This window comes from Chrysochloris asiatica, unplaced genomic scaffold, assembly GCF_000296735.1.
Source record: "Chrysochloris asiatica unplaced genomic scaffold, ChrAsi1.0 scaffold00045, whole genome shotgun sequence".
NCBI lineage: Eukaryota > Metazoa > Chordata > Mammalia > Afrosoricida > Chrysochloridae > Chrysochloris > Chrysochloris asiatica.
In genome coordinates, this window is record NW_006408563.1 from 6,534,037 (window position 1) to 6,544,059 (window position 10,023).

The 10,023-nt window shown below is 40.3% G+C and overlaps 1 pseudogene; it reads left to right on the forward strand.

The window, feature by feature from the left end:
* Positions 1-1,689: 1,689 nt before the first annotated feature.
* Positions 1,690-2,115, forward strand: LOC102830831 (annotated as a pseudogene).
* The last annotated feature ends 7,908 nt before the right edge of the window (positions 2,116-10,023 follow it).

Consider the following 10,023-nt stretch of genomic DNA (forward strand, 5'->3'; position numbering starts at 1 on the left):
AAAAAAAAATCTCTAGACGGACAAAAAAAAAAAAAAAAAAAAATTCAGTAAGAACAGTTCAAAAAAGTCAAGAAATTTCAGGCAACCAACAAGGCAAAGTCTATCAAATCACCACATTAGAGCTCAAGACCTACGTTCAAGACTATGTGGCTACCCTGAAGAGCAGGTTATGGCCAGAGAGGGGTAGAAAGTAAAAGAATATACAAAGTATATACTGTACACTTAGTAAGTGTAGAGGTAATGCCCGTGTTGCTTAATGCCATATTCCCAATACCTAGCCCACTTCATCCACCACTCATCTGTCTGTTTGTTGTACTATGGTGGCTTACCTGTTGCTGTGATTCTGGAAGCTATACCACTGATATTTTAAATACCAGCAGGGTTAACTATAATGGACAGGTTTCAGATGAGCTTCCAGACGAAGACAGACTAGGAAGAAGGAGAGACAGACTAATTCTGAATGTTAAGTCACTAAAAAACTTAAAAATTCAGCGGAACACTGTCAGATAGCACCACAATGTTGACTATTGAAACATGATGAAGAGCACCAGAATATTGTCAGATATAGTGCCAGAAGATAAGCACCTCAGGTTGAAAGTCACTCAAAATATGATTGGGGAAGAGCTGCCTCCTCAAAGTAGAGTTGACTATGATGACACGATTGAAGTAAAGCTTACTGGACCTTCATCTGATGAGGGGGCACAACACAAAATGGAAAGTAATAGCTCTAAATATCCATTAATAATCAAAACAAGGAATGTACAAAGTATGAATCTATGAAAATTGGAAATTGTCAAAAAATGAAATGGAATGCATAAACATAGATCTCCCAGGTATTCCTGAGCTGAAATGGACTGGTATTGGTCATTTTGTATCTGAAAATCACATGGTTTACTATGCCAGGAATGATAAATTGAAGAAGAATGGTGTTGCATTCATCATCAGAATGAACATATCAAGATCTGTATTGAAGTACAAATCCATCTGCAATAGGATAATATCAGTATGCCTATAAGGAAGACCAGTTAATACCACTACTATTCAAATTTACTCACCAACCACTAATGTCAGTGATAATGAAATTGAAGAATTCTACCAACTTCTTCAGTCTGGAATTGATCAAATGTGCAATCAGGAAGTATTGATAATTACTGGCGATTGAAATGCAAAGGTTGGAAACAAAAGGAAGGATCCGTTGTTGGAAAATATGACCTTGGTGATAAAATGATGCTGGAGATCACATGATAGAATTTTACAAGACCAATGACTTCTTCATTGCAAATACTATTTTTAAGCAACATAAAGATGACTACACACATGGATCTCACTAGATGGAATACATAGAAATCAAAGTGACTACATCTGTGTAAAGAGATGGTGGAAAAGCTCCATATCATCAGCCAAAATAAGGCCAGGGACAGAATGTGGAACAGACCATCAATAGCTTATACACAAACTCAAGCAGAAGCTGAAAAAAATTTAAGTAAGTCCACAAGAGCTAAAATATGACCTTAAAATATATCCAAGCTGAATTTAGAGATCATCTGAAGAACACATTTGATGCATTAGACACTAAAGATCTAAGACCAGAAGAGTTATGGGATGACATCAGAAACATCATACAGGAAGAAAGCAAAGAAGACAAGAAAGAGATGAGGCGAGCAGAGGACTAGCTCGGGATCTGACAAGATGGCCAGGCTGCCTTGCAGGTTTATTAACGAAATCCAGCATTTTCTGGCAGAACCAGATCCTGGCATTAAAACAGAACCAGATGAGAGCAACACCCGATATTTTCATGTGGTCATTGTTGACCCCCAGGATTTCCCCTTTGAGGGTGGGACTTTTAAACTTGAACTATTCCTTCCAGAAGAATACCCAATGGCAGCTCCCAAAGTGCATTTCATGACCAAAATGTATCAGCCTAATGTAAACTAGTTGGGAAGACTGTGTTTAGCTATTTTGAGAGATAAAATAGCAAAGCCTCCTCGCAGTTCTGCTCCCAATCCAGATGATCCATTAGCAAATGATGTAGTGGAGCCATGGAAGACCAACGATGCCCAAGCCATAGAAACAGCTGGAGCATGGACTAGGCTGTATGCCAGGAATAATATTTAAATTGATTTGATCATCAAGTGTGCATCATTTCTCCTGTTGTGCCAAGACTTCTTCCTTTTTGTTTGCATTTAATGGACACAGTCTTAAAACCATTACAGAATAAAAGCCCAGACATCTTCAATCTTTTGGTGATTAAATGTAAAAAAAAAAAAAAAAAGGGATTTAAAAAAAAAAAAAAAAAAGGAGAAGACCAAAATGGGTGTCAGAATAGACTCTGAAACTTTCTCTGCAGCACAGAAACGCTAAAGCAAAGAGAGAAAATGAGGAGGTAAAAGAGCTAAGTAGAAAATTTCAAAAAGCAGCTGGAGAAGACTAAGTCAAATATTAAAAGTGATGGGAGAAGACCAGGAGTTACGGCTGTGGCTGGAGGAAGGAATGGTCCCCCCACACCCGATCCCCTACTCCTCCATCCTTGGTTCTGGTAGCCCCTTGGAGTTAGTGGGGTTTGGTGGCCAGCCCCATATGTGTACGCTACATGCAACCCCTTCCAGGAGACGAGAACAGGAAGGGGGCGTTGAAGGAAGGAGCCTTCCAGGAATAACACTAGAAACTAGAAATGGGGCTGGGGTCCTAACTGCCCTGTGGGGTTGCTTGTCCTTTGTGGTTACTTTTCCATATAGAGCAATATCCGGAGTCTGCCACCTGAAGAGAAATCACGTTCTTGTAGCAAACTTTTCTACTAAATCCTCTTCTTTCAAAAGATGCACAGTGGATATTATATTAGCAAACTGAAGTGCCCACAGGAGAAACCAGCTCACCTTGAACAAGCTCGTCCAAACTTTATTTAGAACTACATGGTGTGGGTCCTTGAGTGTGTGTTCCCTCCTGCCCCCTTCCCAATATCTGTTAACAATTGAAGGCCAGTGTAGAACATGTTCTGGAAAATGTTACTATTTTTTTAAATAATACATCATTCCCTTGGAGGGAGCAGAAATAAGCTTTTTTTTGGACTGGGTTGGGTTGTTCCCTCCCACCCCCACGCCTTCTAGACTGACTACTTCCACTTCCTTTCCCTAGACCTTCTTGCTGACTGACTGCACCCCTCCCCCCACGTTTGAGAGAAGGGTCTCCCAAAAATGAGATTTGCAAGATTTAGAACAAAACAAGAAACCAGGATGCGGAGCTACGTTTGAGTTTCAGAGATACCACAGACCCTGTTGTAGCATAAATAGGTTCCAAATCATACATGGAACATGGCGGAAAATGATGCATTTTCTCTCTGAAATTCAAGTTTTACTGAGTGCCCTTTTATCTGGCTATCCTAACCCGAGGGGGTTAAGCAGAGAGTGAATGAATATGATAGAACCAGTTTTCTGACCTGGGAACAAGCTGGCCCACCTCCTCTTGTGTAGCTGGCTGGGGGTGGCACAAACGAACTAATTAAAACAAGAGTTCCGGACAAAGGCTGAGGGGGTGAGTAGCTGCTCTAGCTTTTTTTTTTTTTTTTTTTTTTTTTTTTGCCAGATTGTGACTCTAAGAGACACAACCTTAGTTCCTGACTCACGTGCTCTGGTTTCTAGTAATTTAGCCCTGCCCCAGGTGGGGGAGGAATCAAGACAGGTTTTACAACCCCCATCAGCTGCCCTTGAAACCCATCCCCATAATGGTCAGTTCCATATTCTAAACTCTATTCCCATCCACTCACCCACCACCCACCCCCACGATACTGTAAAAATGACTAAAAATGACGAGGAAACCGTAAAAAAAAAATCCCTAAAGCAAAAAAATTAAAAGGCCAGGAGTTAGAAAACCAAAAGGAAGGACCACATTCAGCATTTCTCAAACTGAGGGAACTGAAGAAAAATTCAAGCCTCAACTTGAAGAATTCTATATGTTCAATAATCTCAAGAGGTAGGGTATGATAAAGAGCCAATGATACTGAAGTTAAGAAGTCCAAGGTGGATTGAAGGCATTGGAAAGAACAGGCCTCTGGGAATTGATGGAATACAAATTGAAATCTTTCAACAAACTGATACAACACTGGAGGTACTCACTCATCTATGCCAAGAAATTCAAGTGACTACAACATGGCCAACTGACAGAAAAGATCCATATCTGTACCCATCCCAAAGAAAGGTAACTCAACGGAATGAGGAGGTCATTGGACAATATCATTAATATCTCATATAAGTAAATTTTTGCTAAAAATAATACAAAAATAGCTGTAAACATACATTGAGAACTGCCAGAGCTTCAAGCCAGATTCGGACGAGGATGTGAAATGAGGGATATCATTGTTGACGTCAGACTGATCTTGGCTGAAAGCAGAGAAACCCAGAAAGATGTTTACCTGTGTTTTATTGACTATGCAAAGACTTTTGATTGTGTGGATCATGGCAAGTTATGGACAATATTGTGGAGAATGCATATTCCGAATCACTTAATTGTGCTCATGAAGAACCTATACATCATCCAATAGGCAGTTGTTTGAACTGAACAAGGGAACACTGAAAAGTTAAAAATGAAGAAAGTTGTGTGCCGATGCTGTATTCTTTCACCATACTTATTCACTGTATGCTGAGCACAGAATCTGAGAAGCTGGACTATGGGGGCGGGGGGGGGGAGTAGCATCAGTATTGAAGGAAGGCTCATTAGCAACCTGTGATATGCAGATGATACAACCTTGCTTGTATCATCTTAAAATAATACTTACTGATGAAGCTCAAAGACCATAGAATTGCTCTTCAATGTAAACAAAAACCCTCACCACTACAGAGAAAAAAATTAAAGCTGTCAAAGTCTTCATTTTGCTTGGATCAACCATCAACACTCATGGAAGCAGCAGTCAAAACTTAAGTGACATATTGCATTAGGCAATTCTGGGGTACAAGACCTCTTTAAAGTTTTCAAGAGCAAAGATGTCAGTTTGAGGACTAAGGTTCCCCTGACCCAAGACATGGCATTTTCAATAACCAAATATGCATGTGAAAGTTGGACAGTGTGTAAGGAAGACTGTAGAAAAATTGATGCAGTTGGGTTAAGGTGTTAGAGAAGAATATTAAAAGTATCATGGATTGCCAAAAGAGCAAACCAACCTGTGTTGGAAGAAATATAATCAGAATGTTTCTTGGAAGCCAGACTGGCTCACAAACTTCAGACATATTATTAGGAGATACCATTCCCTGGAGAAAGATATCATGTTTGGTAAAGTGAAGGGTTGAAGAAAAAGCAGCACTCCCAACTGGATGGATTGGCACAGTGGCAGCAGCAATGGGCTGTAACGTAGCAATGATTGTGAGGTTGGTGCAGGACTGGGCAGTGTTTCATTCTGTTGTGCATAGGGCTGCTGTGAGTTGGTACTGACTCATGGCACCTAACAACATAACAACAGCCCACTTCCTGGACTCCTGGTGTGGCACTGTAGGATCGGTATGGGACTGTAAACCACCAGGTGGATGGTTCAAGACTTCAACTTTGAAACCCTATACAGAGTTGCTATAAGTCGGAAGTGACTTGATGGCACTTAACAACAACAGCCCACTTCCCAGAGCTGGGTGTGTGCTCATTAAATATTCATTGAATGAATGAAAAGGAAGAGAGTAAGAAGAAACACAAAACAAGTGAAGCAGTTATTAATACAGGGTTGGGAGTGAAGGAGGGCCCAGAGAACAACCTTAAGTCTTTCTGCCTTTGAGTCACTGCCTCCAAAAGTTAGCAAAAATCTTCACTTTGAAAGCTAACATCCAACTGTCAAGCATATGCCCAGGAGACTGAAGAAATGACTTGAATAACTCTGGTAGCTGCAATATACACTCAAGGCCACCTTTTTCATCTCTTCCTTAGTCACCAGAAGCATACCTATTTCAGAGACTATTTTCAGACAGGGGAAAGAAATCAAATATAAAGTTAATGAAATAAACATCACGACTTATCACTTTTGATCTCTGATTAACTGGCTTTTCTTTCTAAAATAGGGCCTCGTTTCTTTTCTCTCTCTCTCTCTCTTTCTCTCTCTCTCTCTCTCTCTCTCAGTCTGTCTTTGCTTGCAGGTAACACCCACACATATCCTTCAGCGTTGGCAGAGATGCTCGTTCAGATAAGACCTTGAGATCATGCTGCACATTTTCATCTTTGTGTGTCATCATTGCCATGTAAAACCACAGCTATAGGAAAACAAACCTGTTTGCTGCTCCTTTGTCTCAACTGACATTTCCACCCAGTTCTCACAATTTGTGCTTGGGAGCCAGTTTTTGTTGTTGTTAAGTGCTGTCAACTCTGTTGGACTCACAGCAACCCTGTATAGGGTTTCCAAGGAGCTGCTAGTGGGTTTGAACTGTTAGCCTGGCAGTTAGCAGTCCGGCATTTATCCTACAGTGCCACACCAGTACTCCTTTGGAGCCAGAGAGGTGTGGAGCCAAAGAGATGTTTAAATCTGTCATTGAGATAGCTGTGTCCATTGAAGTAAGTTGAAGTCAATTCACACCTCTACCCTGAGATAAATTCACCTTTCTGCAACTCTTTGTCCTCTAGAGTCCCTGGCATGCCCAGTCCTTTCAGAGTTCGAACTGGAGACAAATAGAGGGAAATGGATTGGAAAGCACAACCCCTTGGGGTTGCACCAAAAGTGAGGTCAACTTGACATGTTAAGTTGATATATTAAGGTTTAGGAAGAGGTAAGCTTCCAAACCAGATTCCAATATAGTTCCCAGACACTCCTGCTGTTTCTTAGTGTGTGATGGTGCATCCCACACGATGTATCCTGACGTGTCCCCGAGTTTTCTCACCTCCCTATTGTCTCATTCCAAACAAGAAGGAAGGGGGAAATGATACACTTTAGAAAGGAATTTTAATGTAGTTTATCAGGTTGGAGAAAAGAAAACGAGCCCTGGCCACACCGTGGTTAAAACACTTGGCTGCTAACCCAAAAGCTAGCAATTCAAACCCATCCGCTGCTACATGGGATAAAGATGTGACAGTTCGGTTCTGTAAAGATTTACTGCTTTGGAAGGCCTGTGGGGCAGTTCTACTCTCTCCAGTTGGGTTACTGTGAGTTGGATTGAACTTGATGGCAGAGGGCTCTTTGGTTTGGAGAAAAGAAATGAAGTCAGGGCTCGGGGTAATTAGACTATTTGTATAGTTAGGTAGTGAGAACATGGAGGAACTTCTGTCTGCTGAAGTCCTGAAGTTTGCATTTTTATTTTTCATATTGAGTTTTAGTTTCAGGGTACTAGAACTTCAAAGAGCTAGGCTACACTGCTTTTATTTGCCCAGGAAAAGAGTAGCTCATGGAGAAGGTTCACTTCGTGCTGATCGTGCAGTGGATTACACGCTGGTCTGCTAATCACAGGATTGTTGGTTCAAACCCACCAGCCCATCTGAGGCAGAAAGAAAAGGCTGTCTGCTCCCATAAAGATTTGCCGTCTCAGAGACCCTCCTCTAGGATCTCTATAAGTCAGAATTGTCTCAAAACCATGGAGTGTACAGCCTTAATGGTTTTGAAACCAGGAGTGACTAGCAACTTTAGTGTTTCTTGGGACAGTATGAAAGTAAGGCCATATTTTTTAATTTTCAGTTATCCTCGCTACACTTAATGACCTCCGTTTCAACAAAGACATGAGTTGGTTTGGAGATGAACTCGTTGTACACCCATTTGACTTGAGGTCACCCTCACAGTACAATTTGCAGTCAAGGTAACAGGACCTGCTATGTGAATCACAGGTCTACTCTTGAGATTGTTGTTCAAAGCCCTTCTCTTACTTACAAAATGAAAGTGTGTTTGTATGTATGCTAACATAAGTCTGATTTGAATTTTTAAGTTGCTCCATATGCCACAAGTTGTATTTGTTTGTTGCTATTGTTTTTATTTTTATTTTGAAAACATAGCAAACTATTGGAGTGTTCAGTTATGATGTGAGCGTGACAGGTGGAGAAGTTGAAATTGTCTTCAGTAGCCTCGTCTTGGAGCTTGTTTTGAATCAGAGTCAAAGCATTTAGAGAATTTGTTAGGGTGAAAACCATGTAGCAGTTCAATAATAGGAAAGGATTTTAACTACAGCAGCAACATTTTGAAAAGTCTTAGGCTGAAGACACGTTAAGAACATAATCAATACTCCATTCTGAGGGAATTTGGGGTCTTTAAAGGGAAATCAATTTACCCCTTACTGTGGCTTATTTTGCATGACTTTTTAAGATAATTCATTCTAATAGTTTTGATTTTCCTCACTGCACACAGACTTTAAAATATAAGTGAACATATAACCATCGGGGTTCCTTTTGCCAAGCTGGCTGCATGTTTTACCTCCTGTTTTTTGGTGTTTTTGTTTGTTTGTTTTCAAATAAGATGAATGTTTGAGCCTATTGATAGTAGAGTGGGAAACAAAACAGGCTGTCTCCTCAGAACGTGATTTGTACACATAAACTGGCTATTCATTCATAAGTCCATGTGAAATTCAATCAATCAGTCAACAAATATTTTTTGTGTGCCAGCCACTAGCCTAGGCACTGAGGATACAGTAATAGACAACACAACCCTTTCCTTCATGAAATTCACATTCCAACTGGGGAGACAAATAATAAACAAATAAATAAGCAAAGTATCTAGATAACAGATCATGAAATGCTATGAAGAAAACCAAGCAAAGAAAGTAGATAAGAAATATTGGCTGGAAGGGGCTTTAAAAAGGGTTGTTGTTGTTATGTGCGGCCACATCAGTTCTGGCTCATAGTCATAGCGACTGGTGAGCTTGAACTACTGGCCTTGCAGTTCAAACTAACCTTGCAGTCCAGCTCATCAACCCACAGAGTCACAGCAGGACTCCTTACAAAGGGTACATGACATTTTTTTAGCAGGGACCTGAGACAGTAATGAAGCAAGTCATGCAGTTATCTGGGAAGGAATATTGCAAATAGAGGAAAGAGTACATGCAAAGACTCTGAGGTGAGAACATAACTGTCCTGTTGAAGGAAAAATATGTCAGCAAAGCAGGCATGTGCTTAGGATAGAGAGAAAGAGAGAGTGATCCCGAGCCTTGAATGTCCTTGCCAATGCCAAAGACTCATCGTGCCCTAGGCCTTTGGAGAGTTCATGCCACTATCGTTGGTTTAGCTTGGTAGCAGATCTACAGCAGTGATGCCATCCCTGGCACCGTCCCTAACCTCCAACAGGAAGTTGAATTTCTTACTCTAGAATCAGTGCATTGGTCTACCATAATTCCCATCCAGCAGTACAAAAGGCTTGGTTGAGAGATCAGATATTCACTTGTCCATCAAAGCCCCCATTCAAATAGCTGTGATAACTGGTGACTCAGTTAGAAAGGACTGATGGAGGCAAGACTGAAGTTAGAACTCACATCTTACAGAATGCATGGGTAAGTCCAGTTCAGCATCTCAGAGAAGTAAACCATTGTTCTAATGAGAAATCATGACTGGAGCCAAGTGAACAAATTGATATTAAAATGTGCCTTACTTAAAGTGACACTAATATTCGAAAGTCTGGATTTTTTTAAAAAAATCTGTGAAGTCTAACTCTAAAGTTGGTGGATGTCTTTCTAGACTTTGCAACATGCATAAGAGACAACAAGAAGAAAACCTGGTGAAGGAACTGATCAAACTAGAGGGAAGCTCATTCCCAACACTACTAAACACTGGAGAAAAGGATTTCTCCTATACTGCTTCTAAACAGTAAGTTACCTCCAGACTCATTATTTTTTAAAAAAAAGCATAAGTTCTCTGAAAAACAATATTATAACATAAATTTAAAAACAGTATTAATGTGTCAGTGCCATGGTAGTTTAGTCATTTCATCTCTGAGTACACAGGTCATAACGTACACTTGATCTCTTTAAATTGGCATATTCAGTGCAAAATATGTAAACTCATAATCAGAAATTACAAGGCTCTCATTAACTATAAGTTTCGTAATATAGTAGCAGAAAACGACATTGTTTTCTTCAAAAGTACCATTTCTGA